Here is a 23,120-nt window from a genome sequence, read left to right on the forward strand (position 1 = left end):
TTACAGATCACGACCCTGTTGTCAATTTTTGAACTCTTGCTCATAAAGACCATTTAAAACTTTGAAAGACCATTCAAAACAAAATCTTTGATTTTATTCCTTAATATATTTTATTTTACTTTCCTAGATATGTATGTATATAATCCAATAACAATTTCTTGTTGAGCGTTAGTCACACAGAGACTGAAATTTCGAAAGACAGCCCATCACGTAGATTCCCTTTTTACAGTCTATGGTGCAGTTCTGACAGAAGATAAGGTCATAGAATAGATTTTCTGCCTGGGAATATAAGCACATAGTTCTTATACCTAGAAAACTAACTAATAAACTATTCAGGTTATATTGCATAATTCTGTTTGGGACAAAATTAGAGATGTATTTTTTAAAATTTTTCCTGTGTAAATACTTGTGTGGGCTGATTTCTCTAATACAGATGAGTAATTTGTTAATGCATTGTTTTCTTAGGTTTGTTCTGTGAAACACTATGTGACATGTCTCATGGGAAAAAAACCAAAAGGATTTCATGGTCAGTTAAGTTATCTTCCCTGTACACTACCATGTTAAAGCGCACACACACACACACACACACACACACACACACAATGTTTCAGAGCAAAGATATCTATTTAATTGTTGTTATTTTAGTGTTGATCAAATTGTGTTTTGACCATCCATCTCTCTTTATTTTTATTAGTGTTACTTTTATATTAACATTCCAAAAACCTGGAGCATAGTTTGGGAAATGTTCCTCTGGTCTCATAGAGGCCGTCAGTATAAGTGGAATCTAAGTGAAGTTAAAATGTAGAATTGCTTAGTTCATTTTTCTTTCCTTCTTCCTCAACATTTCTCATACTCCTACCCTTTCTCTGGGTGTCCCATGCTCTCACAATACCCTAAACTCAATGGAAGACACATGGAGATAAGAAACCTAAACTAATTTGTTTCTTGGGTATTAGAATGGATACTCAATTTAATTGAAAAAATCTGAATTCATACAGCAGCTCTGCTATTGACCAGCCATGTAATTTTGATCAAGTAACTCTCAGATTCCTCACAGAGTTAACATGAGAAATGCAAGATTTTATTAATAAGTGCTCATTTGTTGGTAGTGACTTTTCAGACATTGAAATGCTGTGCAAGTTTAGGATTTCTTACACGTAGATAATGGTTATACATACATAGAATACACATATGTTTTGTGATGCATATGTATTCATGGCCTTATTGCAAAATATATGTCAGATAGCCTTAAAAATAAAATTATTTTCAAATATAAAAAAATAAAGCTAAAAATCAGATTCAAGGAAAGATAAGAGCCAGATAGTCAAATGAAACCTGGAAGAATTAATATACAGATCTGCGTGCTTTATGGGACTGCCTATATGATTGATTGAGTCATTACTACTCTTAAATGCTTAGTCAAAAGCTCATTATCATAGCCAAAGTGAAAAAAAAAATATGAATGTATGTGGAAGAAAAGTTTAGAGGGAATTAAAGAAAGGAAAGAAATTTTTTATTTTATGGACAGAAAAGGTCATTTAAATCTGATTTCTTAAAACTCCAAATCTATTCATAGCAACACAAATCCACTCAAATGAAAGAGTTTATCATGTAATAGTTTATCAACTGTTTTGTAATTCAGTCAGAGAGGTTGTCAAGTCCCTGCCTTGATCCAATGACCAACACCAAAGATTTTATCACTCAGTGTAAGGATGCATGGGGCATAATCAGCTTTTATTTTGCTAGCCATTGAAAAAGTAAATGAGGAAAAATGTTTGGCTTTTACCCCTGTAAAGCCTAAAGATATTTATGCAAGTGTTGTCTGAGATAACTGCCTTCAATCTTTAATATAATATTTAAGTAAAAATCTACTTTCAAAAAATGTTTTACTCCATTCACTTCTTTTATACAATTTGCATATTTTGAAATTATTTCTTAGATCTTTAAACTTGTTAGTATTTATCCAGCTTTTAGCTTGAAACCTCCCAAAGGGAAAGCATTTTCTTTGCTATTATTTTGTCCTCTGACGAGCACACTTGCCTCCCAATAACTACATATTGAATAAGTAAATAAATGACTGAAAAGCCATTCTCTAACAAATATCTGGTTAGCAGAAATTTCTACAAGGAATCTTATAAGACAATGAATATAAACAAATTAAAACATAAAATGATATTGAGTGAAAAGAATCAGACTAAAACAAAATGAGACTATATGACTTCATTTAGTATAATTTGTACATAGGCAAACTCACGGTATCAGAAGTCAGGATAGTGCTAATTCTTGGGGAGAATGGTTTCTGGAAAGCAGCACTGTGCGGCTTCTGGAACACTGGAAATGTTTTCCTTCTTGATCTGGTGCTGGTTACCCAGGTGTCTTCAAGTGTGTGCAAAATCCACTGAGATTTGACCTGTGCCTTTTTCTACATGTATGCTACCCTTTACGGAAATGTATTCAGAAGTAATACCTAATCTCCTAGAGCAAAAATAGATTAGATCATTTGACTGTCCTTTTTCTAACAAGAAATATTAAGTGACTATTCTGTCAAAAGTTTTAGACACTGCACATCCTCTCTTCGGCTTAACTTTTACAAGACATTTGCAAGAGGAAGAGGCAAGTCATCAATGATCATCAAATCACAGAACCTACAGAAGAGACACACACTTGAGCACGAGACAACCTTCACAGCAGACTAAGTTTCTATTTCCCCAATTCCTGCCTCTTGACCCACATGCCTATTGCACTACCAATTTTGAACTGGATTTCTCTGTATTCTCTCAGCTATCTGCCATGAATTATGTCTTCCATTCTGCCCAAAAGATATTTAATGCATTTCCAGGTAGAGGAGGAATGACAATATCATCCAGTGGTCATAATGAACAGACACCTATCGTTCCTTCCCAAATTTTCCCCTTATGGTTGAGACCCATGTTGACTTATTTTATTTATTTATTTATTTATTTATTTATTTATTTATTTATTTATTTATTTTTATCTCTAATTAAACCACTAATTGAACTGTGAATGTCTCTTCTCCCTGTTTCCATATGAGTATATGCAATTCTTTTTGAATTATCATACACCATACTCATCAGATACCATTTGTGTACTCCCACAAGTTGTGTTTGGCATCTGCCCAACCTTTCCAACCAAACCTTAAAACTGCTAAACAGAGGTAATTGGTGAGACTTTTCTGTGAAACCATGTCCTGCTTTGAAAGGCAGAAGAATAGTACTTTAAGAGCTTATAGAGATTCAACTTATTTCCTCTTGGGGTTTTAAAACAATAATACATGTTGAAAAGTTAAAAGACTAGGGTTCCAGTCTTCATTCTGATACTTTTTTACATGTCATGCACCCTTTGTAAATGTTAGTTTCCTTATCTGTGAAGTAAAAAATAATAATTATTATACAAAACTTTATGAGGATATTGTGAGAAAAATAGAGTTATTGAAAGCATATTAAAGACATAATAAAATAAATACTGAATGATGTATTTAATACAGCATAAAAACTAACGGAAGGGAATATGTGTCACCTCCTCAGACTATTACTTGGATATTTTTCCAAAATAATTAATCATCATTTTTCATTTATTATAAGGCAGCTTTTCCCCCATTTTTCATTTTTCTTTAGGTTAGTCACATAATTGAGAGCAGAGTTATAGAAACATTACTGGGACTTCATATTTTTAAAAAGTGTTGAATAGCATCTTTTTGAACAAACCTAGTCCTAATTTCACAAATAAAATGATTTGATTCTCTTAAAGTATAAATTGCATTTGTCTTTCTTATTAAATATACATATATTTGTATACTACAATACTCACTTTAATTAAAGTATTTCACCAAAGAGCAATTATAATCATTTCTTTTTCTCTGTGACAATTTAGAAGTATGTTTACATTTAGGGATCCTATATTTAGTAATTACTTAAATACGTAACAAATTATATAAAACTGACAAGAGAAAAGGGTCCAGTGGGGAAGATCCCGCAAGAGTGAGACTTAGGAATAGTACTCAATGTGGTTGATACATCAGAATATAAAATAAACTTTGCATCTTTATTTTATTTCAGGTTTTCTGACACTGTCTTGTTAAAACACATCAGAAATGTTGTATAAATAATAAATAAAAATCTTTGCCAAAATAGTAAAAATTAGAGAGGCTAAAAAGCATAGACTCATCCATTAAGGGTTTCTCATGTCATCTGTAGTTTTGGATAACCAGGCGCTCCAGTTTAAAAGGTTACACACAGGGCCAAGAGATAAAATAGTAGATTCACAAAAGATGGAGAGTTGGATAGAAGACAGTTGCATAAATCTGGGAACCAATGAAGTCTACAGTCTCACGTAAAGTTTAAACAAAGAAGAAAAATCTTCCTTCCAAAGGAAGATGGGAAGAAAATCTGGATGACTTAGTTTAGGCTCTGTAAAGAAATTGAGGCTCTGTATAAATGAAATCTTACTTGAGATTTGCAAGAAAGGTTGGGATTCAGGTCTAAATTAAGACTACCTTTGTAAATTAAAAAGAGGGCAAGCAAAAAATTTGATTTTCCCCTACAATGAGTGTCTAATTTGAGGTAGATAATGCTGATCCATGCTTTATGAACATTTAAGGTTTATTTTGTTTTACATCTCTACCTACAAGTAACAATCTCATTTATTTGTTTCATCCTTTGAACCTATGTTTAATACATAAGTATCTATTTATTCTATCTATGTTTAACATGTCCTATAAGTTAGTGATGCACTTACTTTCTATACTTAACATTTCTTACGAGTTTTATCTATCCCATATGGTTTTCTTGTCATTTAAAATTTTGTCCTTTCTGTCCTTTCAAATCAAATTAAGAATGTAATTCTTAAATAACACAGAAAACATATATTACAATATGAATGAAGTACATATTTGAGGCACAGAGCCATAAAAAGTTTTGATTCGAATCATCACAGTTTGGTGGTCTTCCTAGACAACTCTTAATACGGGTCTTCTCTGGAGGGCCATATCCTAATCCCAAGCTTTAAAGGGTCCCCAAAATGGCACAATTAAATTAAATTAAAAACTAAATGACACAATTAAACGCCAATAAAAATTACCTATAATAGCCAAGATAATTTTGGTAATAGAGAGAGCAAAGATAGATGAATTATACAACTAAATAGTCAAGAATTACTATAAAACTAATGCATTTAAGACAGTGTGGTATCCATGCAAGACATATACGTAATATAGACCCCTTGTAGACAAATAATCTAATGGAATATGCAGCCCAGAGACAGACACACATATACAAACACTTGATTTTTCAACGAAGGTGCCACTGAAATTCAGCAAGAAAAAGATAGTTTTTTAATAAGCAATGCTTACTTAATTGGATATCATATTAAAAAATATACTTTGACCCTTATTTCATTAAATGTATTTAATATAGACTAGAGTATATTGGGGTGTTAAACATGGATGAAATATGACTGGAAGCTTATTTTAAAAGAGTAATACAAAAATAATTTGGGGCAAAAATTCAGTGGAAAGTGTTAATTCTCGTTTTCCAAAATTCATAACCATTAAGAAAATGTAAACATTTACATTTAATTTAGATTTCTCAGAATATACATTTATTACACACATCTTTATTAATATAACATGGAATATCACACCTTGACTCAGGGGCCCAAAATTAAAATTCAGAAAATGGGAATGAAAAGATTTTTAGCAACACCAAACCCATAATCCATGAAATAAATAATAGATAAGTTGGACTTTATTAAAATTGAAAATTTTCTGTTCTGTGAAAGACAATATCAAGAGAATGAGATGACAAGCCACGGACTGGGAGAAAAAAATTTGCAAAAGACCCATTTGATAAAGAACTGATATCCAAAATACACAAAGAACTCTTAAAACCCAACTAAGAAAACAAACAACTTGATTAAAAAATGGGCCAAAGACCTTAACAGACACCTCACCAAAGAAGATATACAGATGGCAAATAACTGTATGAAAAATGCTCTACATCTTACATCATCAGGAAAATACAAATCAAAGCAACAGTGAACTACCACTACGTACGTGCCTATTAGGATGACCAAAATCTGGAATACTCACAATACCAAATGCTGATGAGGGTGTGGAGCAATAACAACTCTCATTCATCACAAAATAATGCAGCCACATTGGAAGATAGTTTGGAGATTCCTTAAAAACTCAGCAATCACGCTGCTTGGTATATTCCCAACAGAACTGAAACTTATATCCACATAGAAACCTACACATGGATGTAGCAACTTTTTTTATACTTGCGAAAATTTCAAAGCAACCATGATGCCCTTCAGGAGGTGAATGAATAAATAAACTGTGGTACATTCAGACAATGGAATATTATTGAGTGCTAAAAAGAAATGAACTATTGCAAGGAAGCACAATTTGCCACTCCGATGTACCTCTCTGACATGAGGATTATTTTATTTTTAAGAAATGTAAGACTCAGGAAGAACCTTGGACCTTCTTCACTGCATAAAAAAATTTAGATAGAGGGCCTATTCCAGGAAATGCACTATCACCACAGATAACTATAGTATAATATGAACTAGGTGTGCTAGGGGTCAGTTGACAGGGTCTAGAGATCAGAGTCCACTCTGTGTCCCATTGTCTTTACATGGCCCAGCCAAAATTTGTTTACCAAACATTTCCTTTTACGTCTTTCTGTGAATCATCTTCTTCCCCTTTGATGTCCCAAAGCACAACCCACTTCTCCATAGATTCAAGTGGCACATAAGCCTCAACTGCCTACCTCGCCCTTGGGTCCCATATTCTCATGGAACCCTCATATGTACATAAGTAATTAAATTTAGTTATCTTCTACTGTTAATCTATCTCATGTAGGTTTCATTCTTAGACAAGCCAGGAGAACCTAGAAGGGTAGAGGAAAATGTCTTTCTCCCTGACACTATCAAGCCATGAAGAGACATGGAGGGATTTCACATGCATATGATTCAGTTAAAGAAGCCAATCTGAAAAAGCTACATCCTGTATGTTTCCAACTACATGACATTCCAGAAAAGGAAAAACTATGGAGACAGTAAAAACAAATCAGTAGTTGCCAGGGGTCTGGGGAAGGGCTGAAAAGGTGGAGCACAGGGGATTTTTTAGGGCAGTGAATCTACTCTGTATGGTACTCTAATGATGGATACATGTCAGACATTTTCCAAACACATAGACTGTACAACACTAAGAGCGAAACCTAAGGCAAATTATGGCCTTTGGGTGATTATGATGTGTCAATGGAGGTTCTTCAGTTGTAACGAATGTACCACAGTGGTGGGAGATGTCGGTAATGGGAGAGGCTATGCATGTGTTGCAGGGAAAGAGATATATGGAAAATCTTTTATCTTCATCTTTAGTTTGCTGTGAACTTAAAAGTGCTCTTAAAAGAAAGACCTTTATTTCCAACATACCAACATTTGTGGGATTTTTAACAATAAAATAACGTGTATGTCCTTGAGCAATATCTTTAAACTTATAAAGGTTAGTGTTCTCATCTCATTAAAACGTAAGGGAAAGAACATATAAAGTTTGTGCTGTACCTCCTAGTTTTAATAGTTTTGTAGTTAAAAGGGAACGGACTGCCACTCCAAAACGTGTCTGTCAGGATTATCTTGAGCTGGTAATTTTTAAGAAATAGCAGGCATAGGAGGAGTTCTGAAAACCCAGTAGATGTCTTCTTTTGTAAGAGACATTTACATTTTTGAGGAATGCTCCATTTGTAAGAGTGTCTCCCTCTCTGTACCAGGATGGGAAGGATGACTGTATCTCCAGAACCTCTTATCACTGGAGAATTCAAGGGCTTAGATCTGCATATCAGTCATGCTCTTGCTACTTGTCACTGTGCTTTTCCTTGTAACCTCCCTTTCACAGGGCTCCCCGCACCCCAACATATTTTGTCATTAGATGAAGGTGGTATTTCTCTTGTGGATATCCTTTGTGAGATGGGACTAGACTAGACTTAGTTATACTGAAAGAAGTTGCAGACCTTTATGACGGAGTAGAACCAAATTCAAAGAGAGTGAAGGCATCAGAGAAAAGGATGAGAGGCTGAGGAGGGATCCTCAAGAGAGATTCCTAGTGGCATCTCTGGGACAGTCTTACTTTCAATTTTAAATGGTTTGCTGTGCTGTTACACAAGTTGTGTGTGTGTGTGTGTGGGGGGGGGTCGCAGTAAAGTTTCATACACTCACAAATTCCCTTTTCAAGTAATATTATTTGGAGAAAGTCAAAGGAAAAGAGCAGAATACCATGTCTCGGTGCCTGACAGAGAGAAAAGAAAGAAACGTTATATTTAAGATAGGCTGCTCATGGAAAAGAGAGCTGATGGGTGACTATGAGCATGTGGAAAATTTGCAAAACTCTTTTGGAGAGTGCCTTACTTTCACAGAATAAGGGGTAAGGCAGTTCAAACCAATTTTCTTTAAATATGAAAGGCCTGCGTGACCTTTGATACCTTAGTTGCAATATAACTAGAGGGTAGAATAAAAAATAGGAGCAAATGACCTCTAAGGCCTCATCCAACTCTGAAACGCTTTGATTCTCAGAGGAGCATATGACTGTTTGGCAATATATCAAAGATTTGCCAGTGTCACCGTGGTTTGGGCCAATTACTACATTTATTTATGGTTTGGGAACTTCATTTAGGGCTAGAGGTGCAAGACTAAAATAACTCAAGTTCAAAGAAATAACAGTGACATTGACATTTCACAGTGATCAGCAAGTCTTTTGGGGAGTTACAGAATGGCAACATTTATAAGTCCACAGTTGCTGCTAGTCCAGTTGAGTAAGAGATTAGTAGAGAAAACTGTCCCTTAAAGCCTCATTACAGAGTAAATCAAATCTGTCCTGCTAGCCCAATGTTGCTATCACATCAGGAGAGACCAGACCACTAAAAACAGCAAATGCAGTCAAGCCCTTATCGTTTCTTTGGGGTAAAACAGAGGGGATAAAAGGCTGAACCAAGCCATTCTGCATGTTCTTTTTAAAAGTGGAGGTCGTGGACGGTGTTGATGCCCAACAGCTGCAATGTACACCTGACGCTGAAGTTGAATAATACTGAATATCAACTATAATTTATATACATATACATTCACAGGATAGGGCATACACCATAGGGAATAGAGTCAACGGAATTGTAATAGCAACATACAATGTTAGAGGGGTAGTAGATTGGGGGAGCAAGTTATCACTTTGTGAGGGGTGTAAATGTCTATTACATTGTTTTGTACACCTGAAGCCAATAAAATAAATAAATAAATAAAAACTGGAGGTTCTAGAGACTGTCAGCTTTTCAACTGGATTACCCAAGACAGTCTGTAGTCAATAATCAAAGAGAGAAATGAATGTCTGCTTATTAACTCTGGACGAAGAAGTTTTAAATGTTGCCATAAAACCCAGAGCACAGTTACCTTAACCATATCCACTTCAGTGATAAGCAAATGTGGCCACTGTCAGGCTTTTTAACTCTTCACATGCTGACATTTTCAGATAGCAGAGAGGTGCTGTATTAACTGTGATGGTAATGTGAATAGTAGAGGGACACTTTGATGTATCAATGGTGCCCTAATGAACATTATTCTGTGCTTATAAAAAGGTCCGACAAGGTTAGGCAAGATTATACAAAGTCTGTGAAAAGGAAAGTGCATACCCTGTTTTCCCGAAAATAAGACCTAGCCAGACAATCAGCTCTAATGCATCTTTTGGAGCAAAAATTAATACAAGACTCGGTCTTATTTTATTAAAAGTAAAATAAGTAAAATCAGACCAGGTCTTCATAATATAATATAACATAACATAACATAACATAACATAACATAACATAATATAATACTGGGTCATATTAATTTTTGTTACAAAAGACACATTAGAGCTGATTGTTCGACTAGGTCTTATTTTCGGGGAAACATGGTATTTGTCAACAGAATCATGGCTTAAACTCCAAAGAAGTAATGATGGTTGAAAACCAATAGGGATCATACACCACAGGTATGCTAGAAATATTTCATTATGGAGAAGGTTAGCCCCGTACTTACAGATTCAGCAAGAAAGCTGTGGAGCTAGAATTCAAACCCATCTCTTATTTTTGCATTCTAAGCTATGTAATATTACACGGGAGAATAAAATGCCTCAGACGAAGATTTAGGAAGTTCAGGCTCTAACTCTAGCCTTGCCCCTAACAATCTGGGGACATTCAGCAAGTCATTTCACCTCTTTGGCTCACATTTTCCTCATCTGTGAAGTGAAGGAGATGGACTTCGTGACCTTCCTTCCACATGCTAAAGTTTAGGATTACTCTGCTATCTTTTCATTAACCCTACTTTGTGGTATAGAATTCCATTCTGAATAATCAGAGGAGACACTTCCTGGGGTCCAGGGACCTAAGGCATATGCAATCATTGATCTACATCTTGCAGAAACATTCCTGTCCCTCTTTTTCCAACTTTAAATTGGACTCATTTAATTTGAAGGAGTGTTCCCACTGAGCTCTGTGTAAAAGAAATTGCCATGATGTGAGTATTTACCCATCCACATTAAACTAGACATGAAAATATCCCAACCACTCCACTCATCTATTAATATTTTGGTCCAATGGATATGAAAGAATCACTGACTTGTGGTCTCTTTCCCAGCTGGTCTCTGCAGAAACAACTGGAACAACACGTACATACACTTCACTTACTAATTGCATAACTCAATGCCTCAAGATCACTATCACCCTCTCTGCAGAGCAAGATACAGTATAATGAAAGATTTCTGTGTGGGAGAGGCTAGTGTGATTTTTCAAGAGCCAAAGAATTTATTATTTAGAATCATTTTAATTGCAAGCAATGCAGAACCAATTTCCAATTGTCTCAAAACAGAAAGTGGGAATGCACGATGTTTTAGTGCATACGAATATGTAAAAGATATATGATATGCAATTTGACTTTGTGCAAATTATTCTCTTTTTGCCCAATTTTCTATGCATTATCCACCTTTCCTTAGCCTTCTGTATGACACGGGAGGCTGATTTCTGTTAATTGCCTCACTGACTTTCTTGCTACTAGCTCTCTTCCAGTTCGGTGATGACAACAGTGTTAGTTGCTAGCCAGAGATCGGAGGGCTGGCTGAGAAAAATATCAGAGCATTGCTTCTCTACCCATTCTTTAGGGCTGAATTTCTATCTTCCCACTACAAATACCCCCACAAGGCACTTCTGTGCAATTTCAGCTTTTACTGAGCTGAAATAATACTTATTCTTCTCCTTGTCCATTCACCTCCAGAGATGGTAACAACTTTTCATTTTTCCTAGACTCTGAGTGCCTCAGCCTTTCTTATTTATCCCCGTACTTTTGCTCACTCTTCTGTAAATAATTGTTCCATGAAAACATTTTCATATAAACCATCTGGAGTGAATTCTGCTCCCTCCCGGGACCTGACTGACAGAAGCTAAGGACTGCTTGATCTAGAGCTCAAACCATGTTATTAAAACCTATTCTTTTTTTTTCGCTCAGGTTTACATTCCTCCATATTGCATCTTGGCTCACTTTTAGGCACTATGTGGTACCAAGATGGTTACTAGGAACTTGACTTATAGTCTTCCATTTTGGAGTCTAAATTTTTTTTTCTTTCTCAGAAATTTGAACAGAAACCTTGAAGTACCATTCATTAGCCCAAGTTGGGGCATATACCCAAACCGGAACCAAACTTTGTGGTCAGAGCAATGAAATGTCACAACAAGTTAAACAAAACACAAATTCCATCTTCCCCACACTCCCCAGGACCGAGGGGTAGACTCAACACCAGCTGAAGTCCTTGGATTGAGAGTAAGAGAGAGAGAGAGAGAGTTCTCAAGGGTAATTTCTGTGTACTATTTGCAAAACAAGGGAAAGTAGATACTGATGGCCACAGGTCATAAATGTTCACACAAAATGAACTCATTTAGTTGGGACCATGAAGGCTGAGCCTGGAAAAAAGTTGTATTTCCTCTGCGGTAGCTCACCCTACTCCTCTTTACCCAGGACTCAGGCCCATTTTCATTTTTCTTTCTATCTCTGGGGCCTCTGTACAACCGGAATGACTGTTTCCACTTAGGAAGCATTTTGATAACCCCATTCTTTGATGACGTTAGGAAAATTGTCAATGTTCAAGTTGTGTTTTTATATTTGATGTTTATTAAAATTAACATATGCCCAGAATAAAGCCCAAAGAGTTTACCATGGCCCAGAGAACACTACTAAATCTGATTCCTTCCTCTCTTTATGATCTCATTTCCTACTACGAGGTCCTCATCACTCTACACTGAAGCTTCATTGATCTACTTAAGTTTTCAGGACACACTAAGCTTGTTTCTTCCTCAGGTTTGTTGCATTTACTGCTACTTCTGCTTGTAATTTCCCCCCTCGCCCATCTTCATAGGTTGATTCCTTCTTACCATTCAGGTGTTAGCCCAAACGTCACCTCTTACTGAGAGCAACTAATGCTCCTTCCTCTTCCTTCAAATCCATTAGTACATTTTATGGTTCTCTCAGAATTTATCCTTATTGAAAATGTTCTTATTAATTTGTTCTTTTTCTCTCTCCCACCAGATTTTCTATTGCTCCTGTCTGACACATACTAGGCACTCAGTAACTATCAATTGAATGAATAACCGTGGTAATAAAGTGACTCAAACTAATAGCCCTTTTTTACTAAAAAGGGATGACAGAATTTCAGATTCTAGAGGGAAGGATACTGGGGGGAATCTCTTGATGCCCTAAAACTCTACATACCGTGTTTCCCCGAAAATAAGACCTAGCCGGACAATCAGCTCTAATGTGTCTTTTGGAGCAAAAATTAATATGAGACCTGGTCTTATTTTACTAAAATATAAGACTGGGTCTTATATAGTATAATATATATCATATCATATCATATCATATCATATCATATCATATCATATCATATCATATCATATAATAATACCAGGTCTTATATTAATTTTTGCTCCAAAAGACACATTAGAGCTGATTGTCCGGCTAGGTCTTATTTTCAGGGAAACACAGTATTTATAGTTATATTATTGAAATAAACAAGTAAATAAAATCTTAGAAATGGAAATAGAAATATATCTAATGGAGCATAAGACATGTGCAGAAGACAGGTTTGTCAAGGTGTTTGTTTTGTTTTCTGATCAGGTAAGGAAAGTGGACAGTGGACGTATAAAATTTGTGAATAGGGTAGAAACATAATTGTTGAAGCCAACATTGGAAAGCACTCTTGTTCTTAATAGATATAGTGATTGGTGAATTGGGAAGGGGTTCAGACATGGGTTTCTGCTTGGTAAATTAGGAAACTTCCTTTGCCCTTCTGAGCCTCAGTTTTCTCATGGTGAAATGGTGGTAATATTATTCATATAACAGCATGATATTAAGCATAAAATATACATTTTAGTGTGATTATGAGGCACTAACGTCATAACCCATGTAAAATACTTATCACACTGATACAGAGAGTAAACTCTCAGTCAACGTTGGCTTCTGCTAATACTATTATCATTACTGCATGATGTACTCTAGGGATTCAACCATCTGGGTAATCAAAAAGAAATAATGAATATAAAGGAAACTTAGTAGAGTGAAGATGTAACAAACAGTAAATGGTCATTATGATTGCTATTTTTATATATTAAGATTAACTTTTAGTTTATATATTATGGTTAACTGTTTAGTAGTTTTGACACATGTTATTAGTTCTATTATATGTATGAGGAAACAGCAACTCAGAGAAAACTAAAGATTCCCTTAGGTAGAAGCTAGAAAATAGGATCTTGACCTCAGGTTTTCTTATGACAATAGCCTTACTCTTTCCATCACACCATGTCACTTCTGATTTGTGGTCTCTGGCATAGGAAAGAAGAGAATTCCACTATCTGTCTACAGCTTCAGTAGAGGACACAAGGAAAGAAGTACTTCTACAGGCAGCACTAATATAACTCGGATAGATTCCATGAGCTGCAAACCTTTGAGTCTAATTTATCAGCAAGGCCAAGAGCAAAGGAACCTTCTAAGCAGCGACATCCCACTTCTGAATGCAAATGTGCCAGTTCTCAAGACTGGTAAAACCTGATCCCTCTGTTATATGTCAGGTCTCTGAATTCCTTATTCAGAATGGTGGCAACCAGTTCTGGAAGCCCTTGTCATAAGGTCACATTGTATATTAACCAGACCTTAACTTTTAAGCTGAAGGAGCTGCCATTTTCACTAGTTTTTAGCAACACAAGTTTTTCTCCATATTGCTTACAGCATCCTTCCCTTTGTAATTTAAATTGCTTTCACATCTTTTCACTGCATTTTCTATAAGCCACTTTTCTTGTCAACACCTACCATCCCGTTTCACAGTTCCACACATTTGCACACATTGTTCCCTGTGCCTGGAAAGTTCCATTCTCCCAATGCCTGTGCCGGTTTCCTGTTCCACACCCTCCCACAGGGAATCTACTCACCCTTCAAACGACTGACTTTTCCTGCCTCTGTGAAGTCTTCCCCAAGGCCTGCTCACCCTTTCTCAACAGAGTTTATCAAAGTATGGTACCTTGAACACATTCCTGTTTTTATGTATACTATTCAATATTGTTTTAATTTCCTTAACAAAATGTATAGAACTGTACTGTCTCAGGAACTATCCCAAGCTCTTAACAGAGTGAACAAGTCAAACACAGCCCCTGCCCTCATGGTTCTGCCAAAATGGTATATTGTTTAACTATTGATCTCACCTTCATGCATCATGGGTACCATGAAAGCAGAGAGTGTGTCTCATTTATCATCAAACCTACAGGGCCCAGCACAATGCCTGAATATATTAGTTACTGATTAAATATTTGCTGAATCATAATGGTTAACGAGTTGTATTCTGTATTGTCATAAGAATTTGTGCTCAGAGTTAGACAATTCAGTCTAAGATGTGACTTTAGCGTCTTCTCTGCAGATTCCCAGAAGACTGGTTTCTTACATTAGAGGCAGCTGAATCTGCCCTTCAGCACAATTTGTTGACTTTGACGAGTTATTCCCTCAAGTGCTACACCAAGCTTTGCTTAATGAGATGCCAGAGGTGCTGGGATCATTGCAGACAATATTTAGTTGCATGATCACAACCTTTGCAGCTAAAACAGTCTGGAAGGACATATGAGAAATGCTACAGATAAGGGCAGCCTGGTTTTTATTCTAAAGGAAGCAGAGAATAAAGCCCCAGTTTCAGAAGGTGCCTTGGTACAAACTTTCCTTTTGCAAATGGCAATTGGAAATGATCAAAGAAATCTTTTAATTTCCCGATTGTCTTCAGAATTCGCATCAGGGCATCTTCACTTATGGTCATAGCTGAATTCATTCTAATCCTGTCCTCTCTACCTCTTACTGTAAACATATCTTTAAACATATGTATTATGTAACCTACATAGCAAATCCAAATAGTCCTCATATTTATCCACTCAACCAACGTATGCTGAGAACTTACTAGATGCCAGAGCCTACAATAGGCATAGAGATTACAAGGGTAAGTAAGACAATCACTAATACTCTCTGTTCTTTCGGGGAGGCACACTCCAGAGCAGAAATATATAATGTTAATACAACCGATGCCATATTTAAAACCACACGCTGAGAAACCCCAGAAGACGCAGCAATTAAGTTTTTCCATGAATGCAGGGAGACATCCAGAAGTGGTAATATTGAGCTGAGATTTGAAAGGTAAGGGAAAGAGCATTACCATGGAATGAATGTTTATGTTGCCTTTCCTCAAATTTATACACTGAAGCATTAACCTCCAATGTGATGGTATTAAGAGGTGAGGTCTTCGAAAGGCAATTATTAGGTTTAGATAAGGTCATGGAAGTGGAACCTCCATGATGGGGTCAGTGACCTATAAAAAGAGACATGAAAAAAATCCTCTTCTATGTGAGGATACAACAAAAAGATGGCTGTCTGTAAACCAGGAGGAGGGCCCTCATAAGACACTGAACTTGCTGGCACCATAATCTTGGGCTTCCAGGTCCATCAGTTTGAAAATTAAATGTTTGTTGTTTCAGCCAGCCAGTCTATGGTATCTGTTACTGAACAGACTAGGCCTTAGTTTGAGCAGACTAAAACAGAAATTGGTGCCAAGAAGTGGGGTGCTGCTGTAACAAATACCTAAAATTGTGGAAGTGGCTTTGGAACTAGGCCATGGGGAGAGGTTGGGGAAGTTCGGAGGCACATGCTAGAAAAACCCGAGATTGCCATGAACAGAATTTTAAAAATTCTGAGAGCTCAGAGAAAATAAAAAAAGAGCAGAGCTGTAGGGAAATCTTCCATCTTAGAGAAAATACAAGCATAGACAGAATGTTGGTAGAAATATGGATGGTGAAGGCCATTTTGGTAAGGTCTCAGGTGGAAATGAGGAACATGTTATCGGACAATGGAAAAAAGATGATATTTGTTACAAGGTGGCAAAGAACTTGGCTGAATTGTGTTTCTGTTCTAGGGTTTTGTGGAAGAGAGAACTTGTGAGCAATGAAATTAGATATTTAGCTGAGGAGAGTTCTAAGCAAACTGTTGAAGTCATGGCTTGATTCCTTCTGATTGCTTATAGTAAAATGCAGGAAGAGAGAAATGAATTGAAGGAAGGATTGTTAGGCAAAAAGGAACCAGAACTTAAAGATTCAGAAAATTCTCAGCCTGTACATATCACAAAAAATGAGAAAAACATGTTCAGAAGAGAACACTAATGAAGTAACGAGCAAAATAAATGCGTATTTCTCCTTCAGTTCAGAAGTAGGGAGCTCTGAGAGTCCCAGCAGGTGGGCAGCTCTGCTCCACAAGGTTATCCAGGAATCCAGTTCCCTCCTGTGTTGTTGCTCTATTATTTGCTAAGGTGGTCTCCTCACGTCTGCATGATTGAATCTAGCTTTACAGCACAACTTCCTCTTTTAAACACAGAGGAAGGTGCAGAGAAGAAATGGAGAATGAGCAGTTATCTTTGAGGGGATAGCGCTGGAATTAAGCTTTTACTTCATATTTTATTGTATGTAACTAACTTACTTACATGACCATACATTTGCAAGAGGAGCTTTAAAATTTAGTATCTGTCTGGGTGATCACATGACCTGCCATGTGAACAATGCCACATGTGGTAGTTGAGGAGTTCTGCTACTAAAAGGAAGAAGGAAAGATTGTATATTTGCAGTAAAATTTTCCACCACAGTGGCAGTATTTTAGACAGAATCGCATAAGACATTGTCCTTTTGATTTGTGTAATATTTTGATTTAAAAGTTTAAGATTAGCTCTGTCTGTTGTAGTTATCATTGGAACCTGGGATTATTTTCCTCCCAAGTGTGATATAAATTCCATTGACTTTGATCATAGTTCTTAATTCTCCTAGGATTACTCATGATACAAATTTAAGCCCAAATATTTTATATAATCTCAGGATGTTTTATTTAAATTAGAGGCATGAGAGAAAGCCAGACAACAAGAAAAAAAAAAAAACACTCAATAAGCAGGATAAGCAATAAGCACTCAAGATAGAGGCAGGATGATACACTTTAAAGGGAACTGTTTTGGAAGGGACACTGAGGTACAAGCAGTAGCCAATTATGAAGAATGACTATGGGCAAGGTACTTCACATCCCTAATTCTCTGTTTCCACATCTCCACACTAATTATAATACTTACCATGAGGGCCATCATAAAGGTTTAGACCAGGGGTGTCCAAACTTTTTTCAACGCTTTTCACCAAGGGCCATATGCGGTAAAATACACAAACCACCGGGCCACTCACTCAAGGTGAAGTACGTATTGCCTCACCTGGTTTCTTTAAGTAAACTAAATATATTTTTAGAATTTGCTGTGAGCCAATTAAAAATGGATTGCGGGCCGCAGTTTGGACACCCCTGGCTTAGACTATTGTGTGAAAATCAGCCTGTAGAAACTCAGTAAACCGTAATACAGTTTGGTGGTTTCCATCACTCGGTCTCTAGATGAGACTCTCTAATAAGTATTTAATGTTTGCAACATTAAACTCTCTATGTCCCAGTTTTCTCAACTATAGAATGAAGGTACCAATAGCACCAAATTCATAGTGTTGATGTGAGCTTTGAGTAAAACTGCCTACAGAGATGCTTTTTTTCATCCTCAGTGTTTAGTAAACATGACTGCCATGATTTTTCCTCTTCCAGGTATTGTGGTTCAGGTTAGACAGGAGTCTTCCTCCAGCTCCACCTGATGTCCTAGCTCTCTGTAAATTGGCTGTACTGCTGGAGAAAAAGTAAAGATGCACAGCACATCTGTTTCCCATCTAGGAGGGCTTTAGGCTGGGCTCCTTAAACATTAAACTGCCTCATTGTCTTTATCCACGTGAAGCCTTCTTTTCATAGTGAAGCTGTTCATACTTCGAGTGGAAAATTACAACTTCCAATATTGTCTCCCCAGGGGAAATCTAATGGGTATGTATTTTATTTGCTGTCTCTCGTAAATGATCCCTACCAAATGAAAAAAAAAAAATCTGATTAAAGTCATGAAAACTTTTTAACAGACAGTGACAGAAAAACCGTGGAGCATGTCCCTCTCTAGATTCATTTTCTTACCCTCCTCCCTTGATCCATTAATTCAACAAGACTATTTAGCTGCCTTTTTTATGGTAATGGAAGCACAAACAAGTTACAAAATTTCAGACTGCAAGTAATTGCCCTTTTGGGGAAAATAAGGTCAGGTCACTAAAATAACCTCTAGGAAACACCCTTTAGCTGGAGGAACATGCAGAACTGACATCACCCTTTCTCATAAGACATCATTTTCTAAAGCAGACATGCTGTTGGGATATAACCCAAGAATGCACTCCCATCCATCCTTGAGACATACAACCTTTTTTTTGAGTAACGCTCCCTGGGTTCTGGTGATTCCCATGTCAGTTCCAAAAGTCACACTGGAACCAGGTAAAATAATTGTTTAAGAAAAAAATAATAAAGTAACTTAATTTGCCACCTTAATGGAAGTCTGTGTGCTTCACTGACTGAATAGACAAACAGAGAGGTGACATGCATAGCTTAAAGAAGGAAAAACCATCTGAGAATAAAGCTAAGGTCAACGTAATATGCACCCTTGAAGCTTCGTTTAAGACCATTGGTTCATAAATATTTGTTGTGGGTGGGATGAAAACATAATCTGAGGTCTGACAATTAAGTTTGCGAACTGATCTTAGAAAAAGTGCTACATACCTCATTGCTGAGTATCACTATGGTCACCTTCGAAATACTCCCCTTGGGAAGCTATGCACTGATGCCAGCACCCAGTCCACCCTTCAAAGCAATTTTGGAACTTTTTTCCGGAATGCCCATCAGAGCTGTCATTGTATTACCCTGATGTCCTGAATAACATCAAAATGCCCTCCTTTCAATATTTCCTTTATCTTCGAGTAAAAAAAGAAGTCACTGGGGACCAGATCAATTGAGTAGGGATGGTGTTCCAATACAGTTATTTGTTTATTGGCTAAAAATTCCCTCACAGACAGTGCCGTGTGAGCTGGTGCATTGTTGTGATGTAAGAGCCATGGATTGTTGGTGAAGAGTTCAGGTGGTTTTCATCTAACTTTTTCACGCAGCCTTTTCAGCTCTTCCAAATACTAAACTTGGTTAACTGTTTGTCCAATTGGTACAAATTCATAATGAATAATCCCTCTGATGTCAAAAAAGGTTAGCAACATCGTTGCAACAAGTTCGCGAACTTAATTGTCACACCTTGTAGAAAGTGTTCCCCTTGACATAAGGATACTTAAAACTAGGAAATCATATCTTTTCACATTCGGAATCTGTGTTTCCTCATCATTAGAGTCAAGTTAAACAGTTATGATAGGAGCACTACACAGAGCTGTTGTTTCCTTCTTTTTGCATCACACAAGGAAACAGGTTGTAAGGTCTTCCCGCTCTTAATGATGCCGAGAGTGATGACCCAGTTCATGTGCCTAGTGAATCATCCCAGGTAAAGCTAAATTTATTCTTTGAAAACATTAGGTAAACTGCAGGCAGATACTTTGAGACCATGTGAATATCCTGCTCCCTAAAAGTATTTTAGCTAATAGGTTTAGAATTCTTTGATAACACTTGTCTAAATAAATTATTACTTTGACTGCTAGAAAATAGTAACTGTAATTTTAACAATTCTTTGCTTCAGCTGAGCTCTGGTTGTTTTTATCTGACACACATTGTAGATCTTCTAACTTTGCTTTGCTTATAGGCAGCTCACAGCAAAATTTCAGCTGAGTTCTATTTCTAATGGTCTTTCAAAAGCATATGGCACAGAACTTAAATTCCCTACCCTTCTTGCACCTCCCTTTACTATTTCTGCACCCTGATTTCTTCTTATTTTATTTTGATTTATTTCACGTCTTTCCATTCCACCTCAAACTCTTTTTGAAAGGAGATTGATATAAAGAAATGCATACTTCCAGAATCTGAGTTACAGCCTTCTATTCCTGAATGGCCAGATAGGGAGAGAAGAGAGGCCCTTTACGTCTGTGTCCGAGATATTCTCAAAGTATATTAAAGAACTTGTATCCAGGTTTCAGAAAAATGTTTTCTGCTTATACTAGGAGGATGGCAAAATTAAAGAAACTAAAAATCCCTGCAGAAACATACATTATGCTGATTTCTAGTCAACGGGACTTGATGCTGGCATTTGTCAACTTTATACATATAGCAAGTTCTGGCTTTATGATTTGTTTAGAAACAGACCATCTCAAGGAATAGAAATGCTACTTCCTCTCAACAGATTGTAAGGAAAAGAACAGTACAGCAAATCTATTTTTAAATGCACTTCAGTATTTATATTCTCCCTTAATTACTCAGTATTTTGTTTGAAAAGGAAAAAGAAAAGGCAAGACTGCTCTTCATCACACATCCATAGGTCTGTGAATCTTTTCTCAAAACCCATGTGCCATTTTTTCCCAGCAAAGTACATTCAATGCCAGGAAAATAGTTCCACATTAATGTGCCATTTCTATTTGATGTTAAGCCAAATTGTCTCACACTCCAAGAATGACTTTTGAAGCACTGAAGTAGAACTTTCCAATTGTTCCACATAGTGCAACAAGTTTCCTGAAAGATAGTTGAGAGAATCCATTACCAATTGGCCATCCATAATCACAGTTCTCTAATTCAGAATTCTGGCCTATGACCATATGGTTCAGTGGTTTACAGGAGATGCCAGTAGGACCAAACATTCTGACCACCCTGACTGGCTTGTATCTTCAGCCTTCAATCAATCGATTTAATTTAGAACAGCCTTTCTATAACAGTGAGATATTGAATTTCTGTCAACAGTCACCATGTTGAACTGACCTGCTGGGATAAAAATGTAGAACGTACCACAGATACTTGGTTCATGGGTGTCACCTTACCCCCGAGAGGTAACCCCGAATGGCTTCTGCAAGGCACTCCAAAACTCTTCACACACCTTACACCGTCTCACTCCAATTACTCAGCAAAAGACCTGGAGACACTTTTCCTCCCACAAAGTGCGAATGGCTCCAAGATGCTGGTGAATTGAGGTATTGAACTGAGTGCCTATTTCAAATCAAAGAGGGTCATACTTTTCAAAAATGATTAACCTAAGACTTTCTCAACAACAGAATGGAGGAAATGAAAATAATATGAAGGCATGTGTTGGTTATTGCCTACTCTCAGCACTAGAACTCTCTGTATACGTACTTCTGAGAAACGTACTTCCCTCAAGAGAGTTGTAATAACGAGGAAAACACAAAACTGCACCAAATATTCTTAAAAAAAAATCTTTGAATACTAACTTGATGTGGTAGACAAAACTAGGAGTTAGGATTCAAAAACTTAGCATCATGGTGGAGCTCTTGGGTGAGCTGTTCTCTCAATACCAACACCCTCATCTGTGAAATTAAGTCAATAGCTCCCAACTTACATATTTTTCTGATGTTTGAGGAAATAAAATATATAATACAACTGGCATGGAGTCAACTAGACTCACAACATTAGCAATTTGATATAAAACAGTATTTGAAATATAACCTATGGAAGTCTCCCTCAGCAACCAGCAGGTTTCTAATTACTGTTCATTCCTTCATCCATCAACATGTACTGAGTATCTGTTATGTGTCAGGCATTGTGCTGAGACAAGATAAACACAGTCCTAGTTCTCAAAGAAATTAATTCCTTGATGGGTGGCAGAGCCAAGTGCAAATATGACTGCTATTTTGTAGCACTATGGATAATGGGAGCACTATTTCAAGAGTTGACTTCAGTTGTCTTTATCAACTCTACAATTATATTATAAATTGGCTTTATAAAAATACTTAAGGAAAAACAGTTTTATTGAAGAACTTAGTCAAACATGTCTAAATTCAAATGTTCTTCCACTGCTCTGCATTCATTAAATTGTATGATCTTGAAATAGTCATCTAACATCTTTCTATATCATTTTTTCACCAGTCATGAGGTAATAATAATACTTACTTTATTGGTTCATTATGAGAATTTAAGATAATAGAACCTAGAAAAGTGTGTGTCATGTTTAAGTATTCAATAAATTATAGCCGCTGTTACAATCATTGATACTTGTATTTAATAAATATTTATGGAGCATCTTCTATGTTGGAAGTCATTGGGTTATGGGAATATAATGGGACAAAGACAGTCTTAGGTCCTGAACTCACGGAACTTTCATTTTTGGAATAAAAAAATTCAAATCACAGGACTTTAATGGATCACTTAGTCCAAGTATTTTATTTTATAGGTAATAAAACTGAGTTCCAGAGAGACATAAATAATATAGAAAGCTAATAATTACTGAAAATTTACTGTGTATGTTCCTGGTTCTTTTCTAAGTGCTTTAGACATTTAACTCATTTAATTCACACAAGTCCACAGTATATTTACTATTATTATCCCCATTTACCAATAAGGAAGTTAAAAAGCAAAGATTTTAAGTCAATTGCCTAAGGTCATATAGCTAATAAGCTGCAGTGATAGAATTTGAATTAGGTAGGCTGGCTCTAAGATCCAGGCTTTTAACCACTACGCAATACTGTCTTTTAAGGTAGATGACTTTAAAGACACCCATC

This window comes from Rhinolophus sinicus, linkage group LG06 (assembly GCF_036562045.2).
Source record: "Rhinolophus sinicus isolate RSC01 linkage group LG06, ASM3656204v1, whole genome shotgun sequence".
Taxonomy (NCBI): domain Eukaryota; kingdom Metazoa; phylum Chordata; class Mammalia; order Chiroptera; family Rhinolophidae; genus Rhinolophus; species Rhinolophus sinicus.